The sequence below is a fragment of the Astatotilapia calliptera genome, chromosome 7 (assembly GCF_964374335.1).
Source record: "Astatotilapia calliptera chromosome 7, fAstCal68.1, whole genome shotgun sequence".
Lineage (NCBI taxonomy): Eukaryota > Metazoa > Chordata > Actinopteri > Cichliformes > Cichlidae > Astatotilapia > Astatotilapia calliptera.
The window spans coordinates 5,484,499-5,501,625 of record NC_137428.1 but is presented as its reverse complement, the minus strand read 5'-3'; the positions used below and the strand labels follow the sequence as shown (position 1 = coordinate 5,501,625).

The following is a 17,127-nucleotide window of genomic DNA, read 5'->3' as shown; positions in this document are numbered from 1 at the left end:
AAGTACAGACATAGGCCTTAAGCAACCATGAGCCACTGATAAGTGTGAGAAATTAGTGCACTTAATGCAGCGGTCCCCAACCCCCGGGCCTCGTACCGGTACCGGTCCGTGAGTCATTTGGTACCGGGCCGCGAGAGTTGAGGCTCAGGTGTGAAATGTATGGTTTTCAGGGTTTTTATCGGTTTTCAGCGTTATTTTGTTATCGTTTTTATCGTTAACTCGGTGTCCCTGGGTCTTTTCAAGTGTGTTATGAATAAATCTTCTTTTTCGGTACCGGTACTAGTTTTATTTTGTTGTATTTATCTGCGAAACCTTAAAGGCCGGTCCTTTAAAATATTGTCGGGCATAAACCGGTCTGTGGCGCAAAAAAGGTTGAGGACCGCTGACTTAATGCATGTTTCCTAATTATATACGTATGAGCCACTAATAGGAGAAAATGAGCACGCAATAAAGTGGACTTGTTAGGGAGAGATTGCCATCAGAGTTAAAACACTCCACCTCAATTTTGATGATGGACACAGCTAAAAAATGAGCGTTTTGTTGACACTGATGACAAAATCCTGGTCAGATACAGACAGACACATGCATACAACACACACTACTGCTCAAAAGTTTGTGGTCAGTTTCAAACAGTTGTCTTTTAATTAATAATTTACATTTACTTTAACATAATATTACATGAAAATGATCAGAAATGTTTTCACAGATGTGTGTTTAATGAATCATTTATGTTGAATCACCCATGATGCATAAGGAAATGTCTACACATTTATACATGGGCCCATTTTTAGTAACAATCACTGCTGTATGGACTGATCACATGGTTATAAACCAGGTGAAAATTGACTTCAAACTTTTGAGCTGTAGTGTAGATTGCAATGATAGTGTATAGTTATCTATTACAGAAGAATATATAGAAGTATGAGGACAGGGAGACACTGTAAAAAAGTTATGAGCTGTCTTGCTGCAGAGAAAGTGGAGTCTGTCATCCTTGAAAAGCTGAAAAGCTCCCAAGATAGGCAGCTGGCAGGTTGAATGATGCTCTGCCTCTGTGGTCAAGTACAGACATAGGCCTTAAGCAACCATGAGCCACTGATAAGTGTGAGAAATTAGTGCACTTAATGCAGCGGTCCCCATCCCCCGGGCCTCGGACCGGTACCGGTCCGTGAGTCGTTTGGTACCGGGCCGCGAGAGTTGAGGCTCAGGTGTGAAATGTATGGTTTTCAGGGTTTTTATCGGTTTTCAGGTTTATTTTGTTATCGTTTTTATCGTTAACTCGGTGTCCCTGGGCCTTTTCAAGTGTGTTATGAATAAATCTTCTTTTTTCGGTACCGGTACTAGTTTTATTTTGTTGTATTTATCCGCGACACCTTAAAGGCCGGTCCTTGAAAATATTGTCGGGCATAATCCGGTCCATGGCGCAAATAAGGTTGAGGACCGCTGACTTAATGCATGTTTCCTAATTATATACGTATGAGCCACTAATAGGAGAAAATGAGCACGCAATAAAGTGGACTTGTTAGGGAGAGATTGCCATCAGAGTTAAAACACTCCACCTCAATTTTGATGATAGACACAGCTAAAAGAATGAGCGTTTTGTTGACACTGATGACAAAATCCTGGTCAGATACAGACAGACACATGCATACAACACACACTACTGCTCAAAAGTTTGTGGTCAGTTTCAAACAGTTGTCTTTTAATTAATAATTTACATTTACTTTAACATAATATTACATGAAAATGATCAGAAATGTTTTCACAGATGTGTGTTTAATGAATCATTTATGTTAAATCACCCATGATGCATTAGGAAATGTCTACACACTTATACGTGCGCCAAATCTTAGAAACAATCACTGCTGTGTGGACCAATCACATGGTTATAAACCAGGTGAAAATTGACTTCAAACTTTTGAGCTGTAGTGTAGATTGCAATGATAGTGTATAGTTATCTATTACAGAAGAATATATAGAAGTATGAGGACAGGGAGACACTGTAAAAAAGGTATGAGCTGTCTTGCTGCAGAGAAAGTGGAGTCTGTCATCCTTGAAAAGCTCCCAAGATAGGCAGCTGGCAGGTTGAATGATGCTCTGCCTCTGTGGTCAAGTACAGACATAGGCCTTAAGCAACCATGAGCCACTGATAAGTGTGAGAAATTAGTGCACTTAATGCAGCGGTCCCCAACCCCCGGGCCTCGGACCGGTACCGGTCCGTGAGTCGTTTGGTACTGGGCCGCGAGAGTTGAGGCTCAGGTGTGAAATGTATGGTTTTCAGGGTTTTTATCGGTTTTCAGCGTTATTTTGTTATCGTTTTTATCGTTAACTCGGTGTCCCTGGGCCTTTTCAAGTGTGTTATGAATAAATCTTCTTTTTTCGGTACCGGTACTAGTTTTATTTTGTTGTATTTATCTGCGAAACCTTAAAGGCCGGTCCTTGAAAATATTGTCGGGCATAAACCGGTCCGTGGCGCAAAAAAGGTTGAGGACCGCTGACTTAATGCATGTTTCCTAATTATATACGTATGAGCCACTAATAGGAGAAAATGAGCACGCAATAAAGTGGACTTGTTAGGGAGAGATTGCCATCAGAGTTAAAACACTCCACCTCAATTTTGATGATGGACACAGCTAAAAGAATGAGCGTTTTGTTGACGCTGATGACAAAATCCTGGTCAGATACAGACAGACACATGCATACAACACACACTACTGCTCAAAAGTTTGTGGTCAGTTTCAAACAGTTGTCTTTTAATTAATAATTTACATTTACTTTAACATAATATTACATGAAAATGATCAGAAATGTTTTCACAGATGTGTGTTTAATGAATCATTTATGTTGAATCACCCATGATGCATTAGGAAATGTCTACACACTTATACGTGCGCCAAATCTTAGAAACAATCACTGCTGTGTGGACCAATCACATGGTTATAAACCAGGTGAAAATTGACTTCAAACTTTTGAGCTGTAGTGTAGATTGCAATGATAGTGTATAGTTATCTATTACAGAAGAATATATAGAAGTATGAGGACAGGGAGACACTGTAAAAAAGTTATGAGCTGTCTTGCTGCAGAGAAAGTGGAGTCTGTCATCCTTGAAAAGCTCCCAAGATAGGCAGCTGGCAGGTTGAATGATGCTCTGCCTCTGTGGTCAAGTACAGACATAGGCCTTAAGCAACCATGAGCCACTGATAAGTGTGAGAAATTAGTGCACTTAATGCAGCGGTCCCCATCCCCCGGGCCTCGGACCGGTACCGGTCCGTGAGTCGTTTGGTACCGGGCCGCGAGAGTTGAGGCTCAGGTGTGAAATGTATGGTTTTCAGGGTTTTTATCGGTTTTCAGCGTTATTTTGTTATCGTTTTTATCGTTAACTCGGTGTCCCTGGGTCTTTTCAAGTGTGTTATGAATAAATCTTCTTTTTTCGGTACCGGTACTAGTTTTATTTTGTTGTATTTATCCGCGACACCTTAAAGGCCAGTCCTTGAAAATATTGTCGGGCATAATCCGGTCCGTGGCGCAAAAAAGGTTGAGGACCGCTGACTTAATGCATGTTTCCTAATTATATACGTATGAGCCACTAATAGGAGAAAATGAGCACGCAATAAAGTGGACTTGTTAGGGAGAGATTGCCATCAGAGTTAAAACACTCCACCTCAATTTTGATGATAGACACAGCTAAAAAAATGAGCGTTTTGTTGACACTGATGACAAAATCCTGGTCAGATACAGACAGACACATGCATACAACACACACTACTGCTCAAAAGTTTGTGGTCAGTTTCAAACAGTTGTCTTTTAATTAATAATTTACATTTACTTTAACATAATATTACATGAAAATGATCAGAAATGTTTTCACAGATGTGTGTTTAATGAATCATTTATGTTGAATCACCCATGATGCATTAGGAAATGTCTACACACTTATACGTGCGCCAAATCTTAGAAACAATCACTGCTGTATGGACCGATCACATGGTTATAAACCAGGTGAAAATTGACCTCAAAATTTTGAGCTGTAGTGTAGATTGCAATGATAGTGTATAGTTATCTATTACAGAAGAATATATAGAAGGATGAGGACAGGGAGACACTGTAAAAAAGTTATGAGCTGTCTTGCTGCAGAGAAAGTGGAGTCTGTCATCCTTGAAAAGCTCCCAAGATAGGCAGCTGGCAGGTTGAATGATGCTCTGCCTCTGTGGTCAAGTACAGACATAGGCCTTAAGCAACCATGAGCCACTGATAAGTGTGAGAAATTAGTGCACTTAATGCAGCGGTCCCCATCCCCCGGGCCTCGGACCGGTACCGGTCCGTGAGTCGTTTGGTACCGGGCCGCGAGAGTTGAGGCTCAGGTGTGAAATGTATGGTTTTCAGGGTTTTTATCGGTTTTCAGCGTTATTTTGTTATCGTTTTTATCGTTAACTCGGTGTCCCTGGGCCTTTTCAAGTGTGTTATGAATAAATCTTCTTTTTTCGGTACCGGTACTAGTTTTATTTTGTTGTATTTATCTGCGACACCTTAAAGGCCGGTCCTTTAAAATATTGTCGGGCATAAACCGGTCTGTGGCGCAAATAAGGTTGAGGACCGCTGACTTAATGCATGTTTCCTAATTATATACGTATGAGCCACTAATAGGAGAAAATGAACACGCAATAAAGTGGACTTGTTAGGGAGAGATTGCCATCAGAGTTAAAACACTCCACCTCAATTTTGATGATGGACACAGCTAAAAAAATGAGCGTTTTGTTGACACCGATGAGAAAATCCTGGTCAGATACAGACAGACACATGCATACAACACACACTACTGCTCAAAAGTTTGTGGTCAGATTCAAACAGTTGTCTTTTAATTAATAATTTACATTTACTTTAACATAATATTACATGAAAATGATCAGAAATGTTTTCACAGATGTGTGTTTAATGAATCATTTATGTTGAATCACCCATGATGCATTAGGAAATGTCTACACACTTATACGTGCGCCAAATCTTAGAAACAATCACTGCTGTGTGGACTGATCACATGGTTATAAACCAGGTGAAAATTGACTTCAAACTTTTGAGCTGTAGTGTAGATTGCAATGATAGTGTATAGTTATCTATTACAGAAGAATATATAGGAGTATGAGGACAGGGAGACACTGTAAAAAAGTTATGAGCTGTCTTGCTGCAGAGAAAGTGGAGTCTGTCATCCTTGAAAAGCTCCCAAGATAGGCAGCTGGCAGGTTGAATGATGCTCTGCCTCTGTGGTCAAGTACAGACATAGGCCTTAAGCAACCATGAGCCACTGATAAGTGTGAGAAATTAGTGCACTTAATGCAGCGGTCCCCATCCCCCGGGCCTCGGACCGGTACCGGTCCGTGAGTCGTTTGGTACCGGGCCGCGAGAGTTGAGGCTCAGGTGTGAAATGTATGGTTTTCAGGGTTTTTATCGGTTTTCAGGTTTATTTTGTTATCGTTTTTATCGTTAACTCGGTGTCCCTGGGTCTTTTCAAGTGTGTTATGAATAAATCTTCTTTTTCGGTACCGGTACTAGTTTTATTTTGTTGTATTTATCCGCGACACCTTAAAGGCCAGTCCTTTAAAATATTGTCAGGCATGAACCGGTCTGTGGCGCAAAAAAGGTTGAGGACCGCTGACTTAATGCATGTTTCCTAATTATATACGTATGAGCCACTAATAGGAGAAAATGAGCACGCAATAAAGTGGACTTGTTAGGGAGAGATTGCCATCAGAGTTAAAACACTCCACCTCAATTTTGATGATGGACACAGCTAAAAAAATGAGCGTTTTGTTGACACTGGTGACAAAATCCTGGTCAGATACAGACAGACACATGCATACAACACACACTACTGCTCAAAAGTTTGTGGTCAGTTTCAAACAGTTGTCTTTTAATTAATAATTTACATTTACTTTAACATAATATTACATGAAAATGATCAGAAATGTTTTCACAGATGTGTGTTTAATGAATCATTTATGTTGAATCACCCATGATGCATTAGGAAATGTCTACACACTTATACGTGCGCCAAATCTTAGAAACAATCACTGCTGTATGGACCGATCACATGGTTATAAACCAGGTGAAAATTGACCTCAAACTTTTGAGCTGTAGTGTAGATTGCAATGATAGTGTATAGTTATCTATTACAGAAGAATATATAGAAGGATGAGGACAGGGAGACACTGTAAAAAAGTTATGAGCTGTCTTGCTGCAGAGAAAGTGGAGTCTGTCATCCTTGAAAAGCTCCCAAGATAGGCAGCTGGCAGGTTGAATGATGCTCTGCCTCTGTGGTCAAGTACAGACATAGGCCTTAAGCAACCATGAGCCACTGATAAGTGTGAGAAATTAGTGCACTTAATGCAGCGGTCCCCATCCCCCGGGCCTCGGACCGGTACCGGTCCGTGAGTCGTTTGGTACCGGGCCGCGAGAGTTGAGGCTCAGGTGTGAAATGTATGGTTTTCAGGGTTTTTATCGGTTTTCAGCGTTATTTTGTTATCGTTTTTATCGTTAACTCGGTGTCCCTGGGCCTTTTCAAGTGTGTTATGAATAAATCTTCTTTTTTCGGTACCGGTACTAGTTTTATTTTGTTGTATTTATCTGCGAAACCTTAAAGGCTGTCGAGGAGGGAAATTATTTTACTGCTATTGTTAAATAATTGTTATTGCATTAATAATATAATTTGCAGCATGGATATTGCATTCCAAGGTTTAGACAGTGTCTCTTTCAGAAAGACTGAGTTGCAGGCTGACAGGAAGTTGTATGCAGAAAGAAGACAGGAAGTTATTTTGAGCCGCAGGCTAAGACGAGGCTTTAATAATGTAACAGATAGCTTTATCATTTTATATTAAGGTTTTAGTAGAGGTTCTTGATTAAAACATTTATTTAGTAGAAGACATACACATAGTCTCAGTGAGCTTCTGGTCTGGTAAAAGGTCAGAAGTGCAACAGGTGAATTGAGAAAGAGCATGTGAGGTCAACACACACACACACACACACTTTAAATTAGATTTATTTAGAGGAAGAGGTTAGTTATGTTTGGCTGTAACTACAAAATTGTCTCGGTAAAAGAGGAACCGTTTCTTGTTGTCTCGACAAGAAAGAGGAACAATTCATTTTAAGATAAGAACGGAAAGTACCAAGCCATGAAAATAGGAGATGATTTTCTGGGTGAAAAGTCATGATGATGTTGATCTGATCTATGTATAAAATGTGTCTGTGACGTATGAAGGGGCGTCAGTAAACAAACCCTGATGCTATAAAATATCTGTTCATGCTTTGATTAAGTTGAAGACTACTTCCTGTCTGCGTACAGAGTTTTCTTCCCACGCGTGTATTCATTAAAATCTTCGTTTGACTTCACCCGGCCGGACCAGTGTGGTTATTCTTCGATCACCTCTTGTACCCTTCCTCAATATTGAATCTTAACATTTGGGGGCTTCGTCCGGTTATTGGGGAAGGAGAGTTGGAGGTTTGGACGGAGAAATCCGGGGTCTTGGGTGGTCTGACGGGCAGACGTGAATTCCAGTGGTCTAAGTGAGTGGGCATAAGCCGGCTTATCCAAAAGGTAAGGCACTACCTGTTGAATTATTTCCAAAGTGTGCCAAATTGGATATGATAAAATTTAAGTCTACTCACTGAAGTTACTGGTGGATGTCTGTTTTGATTTTGATGAAAATCTCATGAGTTGAAGCAGTTAGAGTTCTGCTAAGAAGAAATGAAAGTAGTTAAGAGTCTGATAAGAAAAGTTTAAATAATGGGTTGAAGTCCCAAAGAAATTGAGTTAGAGTCTCAAGTAGTTGGTAGGGAATTGGTTATTGTGTTGGTTAGAGTCCAAATTTGGTCATAAGAGTGGACCTGAGCGGTCAAATTGGCCACTAGGTTGCACCTGCCTCAGTTATACACTTGTTTCGGGTGTTGATTGTTGTTTCAAAGTATTATAAATTATTCTAGAACGGCAGTTCGAGTCTGCTAGGAAGCGCAGTGCTCAGAGGTAACGCTTGCCAATGTCAAGGACGCTTAGACATTGTCCTCGAAGAGGGATAGTCAGTTGGTCACTGTGGAGTTTGGGGCACTCCAGAATAACTAGGAGTTAGAATCTCCTTACCGTTTGCAACGGTATCTGCGCTTTTTTGGCCAGCAGAAGTGGACTTCGGGCGTGTAACTTTAACCTAAAACTTCAAAAAAGTTTGGGTTGGTTGACGCTTTTAAATTGAGTTAGGGATTTTAGAAATGAGGCCAGAAACAGTTAAAGTCTTGATACTGGTTAATTGGTGGGCGGTTATTTTAAATTTGTCGAAATTGGTTAGGCGCTAAAGCTGACAGATCTGACAGTAGTTGTAAATATAAGACGTCTTTGTAATAAGAGATCTCTGTGTGTCGAGTCAGTAATGCACTGACTGCCTGCTGCTATTTTTGGAGGTGTGTGTGTGAGTGAAAATGCAAATGAGTAAGCAGTGAACTGTTTAAGCCACAGTTGGTTTTACAAATACTGCTGCAAACATTGTAGAGTGTGTGTTTAAAATGCCATTTATGTTTAGTAAAGGACTATAAATAAAGTTTTGAGTTGCCGTAGGGGATGCATAGTAACTGACTGAGTTTGGATGTAGATATATAAATATATTGAGTGCACTGTATATACTTAAGACTAACACATCACTTTCAGTAGTAACTTTTCTCCAGCATTAGTTGCTGGTGGGTTTTATTTTTTCAATTTCTTGTGTGTGCGGTGAGAATTAATGGAGGTTTCAATTTTTTGTTTGTTTGTTTTTTACTTGCTTTTTTGATTATGACAAGCATGTCTAAAATACTCTTAGGAAATTGTGTTTTGAGTTATATTCTTCAACTCTAGTCACAGTTTAAGTGTGAATGCGGTGACTAGAAGGTTTTGAATGATGAATGAAGGTGTGAGAGGTATTTCTTTGGTGATGTAAAGTAGGAGGTTTTAAAGTTTGAAAGTGTTTTTAATTTAAGAGATGCATGAGTGATGTTATGAGAGTTTTGAGTTTCTTTTTCTTTCAGTTTAAAACACATAAGTACATACACTTGGTACACCTGTTTACTCTTTGACTTTATTAAAACAGATGGTGTATTTGAGTTTGAATTTCAGTAATTGTATGTTGATATGGTAATTTAGTTTTATGTTAGGTGAAGGAGATGTCCATCTCTGCGTCTTGCAGGATCGAAAGTGAAAGTTGAAGGTTGTGATGTGAATGCTGTGAGTACTCGATTTGAATGATTCTGTGTGAGGTGTACAAAATACTAAATAATAATAACACTATGAAAGTTGATAGTAGAGTGAGTGCAAGGTGATGTGTGAACAGAGGAAGTCTGAGAGAGAAGTGTGTGCGTAGGCAAAATGCAGAGTGTGTGCGTGAAATAAGGGAGTATTGTTTTTTACATCAAGGTTTAGTAGAACTAAAGTAGAACGTTACAAACAAACAGATAAATAAAGTAAAATGAAGAGAGAAAATAACTGACAATTACATTAATGAATAGAAAACACACATACACAAAGTGCCATATGTGAAATTATTCTAGGAAGGAGTCAGAATTGAGATAGCTTATTATAGAGATAGTTTAACATAAGATGCAATGAAGGAAGCAGCTTACATTCCTTTAATTCCCAGAGCCAGTGTGTTCCCTCCCCTGCCCACTTGGGCCCCGTATCAGGCGAGTATGGAAGGCTGGATAGCCCATGACGGGTAAGATCCCACCTCGAAACCCTGGGACAACCTAAGGCAGGCACAGTCACGAATACTCTCGGACCTGACGGGTAAGACCGCTGGGCTAGGGTGGAGGTGGAAAGTGGCAAGTGGAGCCCTACCTTCTGGCTGAGGACAAGGAATGCTGCTATTTAAGGTAGGAAATCAGAATTTGGGTTAGTAAATTTGGGGAGGAGAAAATTGACTGTTTAAAGGCAAAATTATGAAGGAGTCTGACACACTGTAAAAGCACCATATGCAAATTCACACACACAAACAGGAAATGCATTAAACTTATAAAGACAAGACAAGACAAGCTCATGGAGTTTAATGCATAGACACTGATTAAACCTAGCTAAGAACACAAACATAGGCAATGAAGAACAGCTTGCTATTTTGTATGAATGATACAAGGGTGTGAATGTTTAATAAAATACATTTGAGTTTGTAATTGAGGAATAGAATAAGCCATATGACAAAGGGAGTTATGAAAACGAAAAAGGGATTAAAGTAGTTTTAAAAAAAGAGTGACTTAGGAGTGCTCTCGTACTGAGTGATCAACACTAGTGATCACTGTTGGAAGAAATAAAATGATTTAATGAGTTGGGAATGTTTAAACATATGTTTCTGTTGTTACAGCTTCTTGAGAGATGATTCAGTATGCAAATTAGCTGGAGTGTGTGGTGACGAAGGAACTTCCTGAGTGTGTGTGTGACTGTGACTTTCAGGAAGAGGAAGCATAGCAGAGACGAGAAGTGCAGATTGGGGTAGGAAATTTATAGTTTAGTGATATGTTGTTGTAAGGGGGTTTTATGCTGAATTGAAGTATGTTATAGAGCATAAGGGGGTGATTTTTGTGTGCAAATTGAGTGGGTTTAATGGGACTTTTGGTGTATTGAGGAGGTGAAATTATGTGGTGGCAAGATTTGTGTGTTTAAGGTTGTTGTGGTGATGGGTTGATTCTGTCAGGTAGGTTGTTGTTGGTGTTTTTGTTTTAAATAGAGGGAGTTTTAGGAAACATGGACATGTCTAAAATTGGGCCCATTATTTTGTAACAGTGCACTTAAAGAAAACCTGTCAGGTGATTTTGTTTTGTTTTTAGGAGCTAACAATCAGCTCTATTTTTTTTTTCATTTCTGTTTTAAGCAGGCCTGCAACAGTGAATAACGGCGCTGAAAGTTCTCGGGAGGAGCAAATATAAGGGGGCTTTCCAGATTACAATTGGCTGAGGAGAGCTACCTGTGGGGACTGATCAAGGTCGTAAGTCCCTGTAAAAAGGATTTTATGCGAGTCAATCCAGTCCAAAAGCATAAAGAAATATTTCCCTATGGAAAATAAAAATGACTGAGCTCATTTTGCTGAGGGTGGAGTATCTGATCGTGCGGGAAGCTCCACTATCAGCAAATATATGGTGTGACTGCATGTGAGTGAATGTGAGGGTGAATAAATGTGGACAAACAATTTGTTTTTACCAGAGAAAATTTCTGTTTTGTTTTATTAGGTGGGGTTAGATTATGAGATTATAGTATATTGTTGGGAGAATGCCAAATGCTAAAGGGGAAATATTTTTTGATGTAACTCAGTTACCATTAATTGTAGAAACACATGACTGATAACTGTTCTGTTTTAAGTTTATTTTTATGACATAGATTGGATCATGAGTGGGGAAAACTGAGCAGTTTTAAGTTTTGTATAGTATCTTGACACATGAAATGTATCAAGATAAAGGGGGGTTTAGGGTTTAATAATTTAATTGTTTAATAATTTAGGATCATTTTAGGACCTTTTGGGTTTTTGATCATTTGGATATGGTAAAACTGAAACTGGTATTTTTAAGTTAAGGTTAAAGGATTAAAAGTGAACTTGTCACGGTTTGCGAGGCAAGCCGTGTGGAGTTGTAGAAAAGGACCCAAAAGGCGGCAGCTCTGGTGCAGGTGAATATTTATTTACAACGGTGGGCACAAAACAGCACTGGTGGAAAAACAAGAAACCGGAAAACTGGGTAAGCTAATAACACAAACCAGAAACGAGGATGCAGGGAGGTCCGGGGAAATACACAAGAGACGCAGGGAGACCGAGGGGAAACAATATAGACGAACCAGGAACTACAATATCAGAAGACACAACTTAAATACACCCAGAGCACGGGGAGAACACAGACATAACAGGCTGGGGGAAACATGGAATAAACACAAAGAGAGACGAGAGCTCATAAATAGACAGAGGGGCACAAGGGGGTAAGAGTCACAAAGGGAAAAAACACTTAGGGAACACCACAACAGGACACCTCAGAAAACCTGGCCTAAATAAGGAGCGAAAATACAAGGAACCAAGAATGCTGGGCCAACATGGCCCAGGACCATGAATCCTGTTTAGAAGATACAATGCCAGTTTTTCAAAGCTGTGAATAAATCTTAGAGGGAAAATTAGTGAGGGTTGAAGGGGTAGAACAGGTTTGATTTTTTGATCTTTAGAAGAAGTGGTTATAATGTAGGCTTACACATACAGATATTACATAGGAGGTATTTTTAGGATAAAAGGGGGAGCTTATAAATAGAAATGATTTTTATACATATTGCATTTTGTGCTTTTAAAGGAGTTGTGGCTCAAATTTGTCTCTGGAGGGTCACGAGCCTTTGGCTAGCGCTATGATTAGCCAATCTACTGTGAGGATAATATGAGTTCATGAAGGATTGCACACGCTTACAGACACAGAGTTAAGAAACACACATGACAGTATTGATTCCAGGCAAAAGGCCTTAAATTCATTTAGCTTTTAACTGAACTTAAAGAAGGACCAAAGAGGAAGGAAAGCATATATTTTGGTTAAGTCTGATAAATTAAAATTAGAAGGTATTGTTACATTAAGGGAGCAAAATGAAATAAAAAGGTTATACCAAAACAGGTGATAACATAGGAAATGTGAGGTTTTAAAATGAAGTTAGTGTTAACACATAGGAGTTGTTTCAAGGCAGCATTTAGCTATGATGAAATGTATACAGGAGTAATTGCTTATATGCTTGAACTTAATTGATTAAAGTGGTTGTTTTCTTTTGGAGTAGATTAACTTGCAGCAGCGACAATTTGTGCACAGGATGTTGATGATCAGATAAGGGAAAATAGAGCGAGCAACTGGACGTGAAAGCAGGGCTCAAAGAGTTTAAAGTGATGAGTAACGTTGAAGAGTATACATAAATACAAGTCAATAAGTTAAGAGCATAATTAGGATCAGGCTTTTAATTAAAGAGTCCCAGATAGGATAAGTTAGGGAGATGCAAGAAAAGGTGTTTTGTTTCCTTTGCAGAAGACTGATCTCGGCGACCACAGGAGGGGCGAGGATCCTGGAGATCTCGAGGTTCGAGACCACCAGAGAAGGGTCTGCGTGAGGACACAATGTATTGTGACCTCTGGTTTTCAGAGGTCAAAAGGGGGAGTGTCGAGGAGGGAAATTATTTTACTGCTATTGTTAAATAATTGTTATTGCATTAATAATATAATTTGCAGCATGGATATTGCATTCCAAGGTTTAGACAGTGTCTCTTTCAGAAAGACTGAGTTGCAGGCTGACAGGAAGTTGTATGCAGAAAGAAGACAGGAAGTTATTTTGAGCCGCAGGCTAAGACGAGGCTTTAATAATGTAACAGATAGCTTTATCATTTTATATTAAGGTTTTAGTAGAGGTTCTTGATTAAAACATTTATTTAGTAGAAGACATACACATAGTCTCAGTGAGCTTCTGGTCTGGTAAAAGGTCAGAAGTGCAACAGGTGAATTGAGAAAGAGCATGTGAGGTCAACACACACACACACACACACTTTAAATTAGATTTATTTAGAGGAAGAGGTTAGTTATGTTTGGCTGTAACTACAAAATTGTCTCGGTAAAAGAGGAACCGTTTCTTGTTGTCTCGACAAGAAAGAGGAACAATTCATTTTAAGATAAGAACGGAAAGTACCAAGCCATGAAAATAGGAGATGATTTTCTGGGTGAAAAGTCATGATGATGTTGATCTGATCTATGTATAAAATGTGTCTGTGACGTATGAAGGGGCGTCAGTAAACAAACCCTGATGCTATAAAATATCTGTTCATGCTTTGATTAAGTTGAAGACTACTTCCTGTCTGCGTACAGAGTTTTCTTCCCACGCGTGTATTCATTAAAATCTTCGTTTGACTTCACCCGGCCGGACCAGTGTGGTTATTCTTCGATCACCTCTTGTACCCTTCCTCAATATTGAATCTTAACAAGGCCGGTCCTTGAAAATATTGTCGGGCATAAACCGGTCCGTGGCGCAAAAAAGGTTGAGGACCGCTGACTTAATGCATGTTTCCTAATTATATACGTATGAGCCACTAATAGGAGAAAATGAGCACGCAATAAAGTGGACTTGTTAGGGAGAGATTGCCATCAGAGTTAAAACACTCCACCTCAATTTTGATGATGGACACAGCTAAAAGAATGAGCGTTTTGTTGACGCTGATGACAAAATCCTGGTCAGATACAGACAGACACATGCATACAACACACACTACTGCTCAAAAGTTTGTGGTCAGATTCAAACAGTTGTCTTTTAATTAATAATTTACATTTACTTTAACATAATATTACATGAAAATGATCAGAAATGTTTTCACAGATGTGTGTTTAATGAATCATTTATGTTGAATCACCCATGATGCATTAGGAAATGTCTACACACTTATACGTGCGCCAAATCTTAGAAACAATCACTGCTGTGTGGACCAATCACATGGTTATAAACCAGGTGAAAATTGACTTCAAACATTTGAGCTGTAGTGTAGATTGCAATGATAGTGTATAGTTATCTATTACAGAAGAATATATAGAAGTATGAGGACAGGGAGACACTGTAAAAAAGTTATGAGCTGTCTTGCTGCAGAGAAAGTGGAGTCTGTCATCCTTGAAAAGCTCCCAAGATAGGCAGCTGGCAGGTTGAATGATGCTCTGCCTCTGTGGTCAAGTACAGACATAGGCCTTAAGCAACCATGAGCCACTGATAAGTGTGAGAAATTAGTGCACTTAATGCAGCGGTCCCCATCCCCCGGGCCTCGGACCGGTACCGGTCCGTGAGTCGTTTGGTACCGGGCCCCGAGAGTTGAGGCTCAGGTGTGAAATGTATGGTTTTCAGGGTTTTTATCGGTTTTCAGGTTTATTTTGTTATCGTTTTTATCGTTAACTCGGTGTCCCCGGGCCTTTTCAAGTGTGTTATGAATAAATCTTCTTTTTTTCGGTACTGGTACTAGTTTTATTTTGTTGTATTTATCCGCGACACCTTAAAGGCCGGTCCTTGAAAATATTGTCAGGCATAAACCGGTCCGTGGCGCAAATAAGGTGACCGCTGGTGACAGTAAGACCGCTGACTTAATGCATGTTTCCTAATTATATACGTATGAGCCACTAATAGGAGAAAATGAGCACGCAATAAAGTGGACTTGTTAGGGAGAGATTGCCATCAGAGTTAAAACACTCCACCTCAATTTTGATGATGGACACAGCTAAAAAATGAGCGTTTTGTTGACACTGATGACAAAATCCTGGTCAGATACAGACAGACACATGCATACAACACACACTACTGCTCAAAAGTTTGTGGTCAGATTCAAACATTCTTGTCTTAATTGTAAAATTATATTTGCTTTAACATAATATTACGCAAAGTTTACCAGTAATGTTTTCACAGATGTGTGTTTAATGAATCTTTTATTGGTTAAATCACTCATGATGCATTAGGAAATGTCTGCATATTTATACATGGACCAAATTTTAGTAACACTCACTCCTTTATGGCCACATGGAACACACTTGATTCAATCAGATTACAAACAGAAAATGGGATGATCCATCACAAACCTCGATATTTTACTGTTTTTAATCCACACAATGATTTTGGTTTGTGCTGATATCTTTGGAAAAAGGTTTCTTGACTGACAAGTTTGGATGTAACATCACAAACTGACATCTGGTGACACGATGTACCAAATAAAAATGGGCCTCTGTAGATGTCACGGTTCCCTTGCCCTCTTTTGCTGGCCTGCTTCTTTCTCTCTCTCCTCTTTCGGTGTATGCCTGTGTTGTTGTCCGTGTGCTTGTCTTTTTTAGGGGATGCTCCTCCACCTTCCCGTCCCTCAGTCACTTGTGAAGAATCAGCTGATTACTCGCCTGTTCCTCGCGAGGTCTTCATGCTGGCTTCTAAACAACCAGATCATTGCAGTACCAAGGTAACGTATCATGCCACAGTCATGTCACATTTTCCATCAGTTCTTGCCTTTGCTCACTCTCTGTTTCTGTGCAGACGTTTCAGCGTTACGGATCTCCACGACCTTCTGTGACAGTGTCTGAGTGTGCCTCCAGACAACCTTCACTACCATTGAATCATACCTGTTATTAACCTCTGTCTCTCTTCCACAGCATGTCTTTTATCCTGTCTTCCTTCTCTCACCCCAACCGGTCGCAGCAGATGGCCGCCCCTCCCTGAGCCTGGTTCTGCCGGAGGTTTCTTCCTGTTAAAAGGGAGTTTTTCCTTCCCACTGTTGCCAAAGTGCTTGCTCATAGGGGGTCATATGATTGTTGGGTTTTTCTCTGTATCTATGAAGCGCCTTGAGGTGACTTTTGTTGTGATTTGGCGCTATATAAATAAAATTGAATTGAATTGAATTGAATTCTGTTGTTTTCATAACAGTACACTGTAGAAGTAATGGACTGTGTATTAGGTATTGAGGTCATAGTGAATGTAGTTTATTAGTGTGTGTCGTAGTATGATTTTGTTGTTGATAGGATTTAAGATTACAAAATAGAAAATAGTCCTGGGATGGGAACAAAGAACTGAGGTGCAGGGAAGTGCGGCAGTTAACCCCCAAACACAGGACAGTAGCAAGATTTACTGAGGGTGAGGGGCAGACAATTGCCAATGTACATTACCTTAAAAGGAGATGGGGGTCAGGGTGTCAGCACCCCAGGCCACTTTACCAGTGTTTTTCCATTGTGGGGGATTTACTGTAGAAATTGGAGACCAGAGACTATAACTGTAATTGTTGTGTGAAACCCTTCAGATCAGCCTTTAGAGTAGGACTGCACAGGATGCAGTGTGCTGATCTCCAGATGCATCTGTAAGGAAAATGGGTAATGAAAGGATTGTGTGAAATTTGGAAACATCTCTGCGTGATCTCTACCAAGACAAAAAGAATCGGAGAGACCGACGTTGTCTCAACAACACTAAGTAGATATTCCACTAAATCTCATTTGTGATTTATGCTAAATGTTACCATTAATTATTTATATTTCTTTACGCTTCTGATTAATTTAGTAAAACATCAAAAGATTTTCACTGTTGACAGTAAATAAGACATTTCTAATTCTCTACAGACGTTTGAGCTGTAGTATAGATTGC

General features: G+C 39.6%; 2 long non-coding RNA genes across 2 annotated transcripts; both read left to right on the top strand.

Moving 5' to 3' along the window:
• Positions 1–6,626: 6,626 nt before the first annotated feature.
• Positions 6,627–13,897, top strand: LOC145429929 (uncharacterized). Its single transcript, XR_013910272.1, has 2 exons — positions 6,627–11,761; positions 11,793–13,897. It is a non-coding gene; the product is annotated as an uncharacterized LOC145429929 (long non-coding RNA).
• Positions 13,898–13,973: 76 nt separating this feature from the next.
• LOC145429928 (uncharacterized) lies at positions 13,974–16,889 on the top strand. The gene is made up of 2 exons (XR_013910271.1): positions 13,974–15,958; positions 16,033–16,889. It is a non-coding gene; the product is annotated as an uncharacterized LOC145429928 (long non-coding RNA).
• The last annotated feature ends 238 nt before the right edge of the window (positions 16,890–17,127 follow it).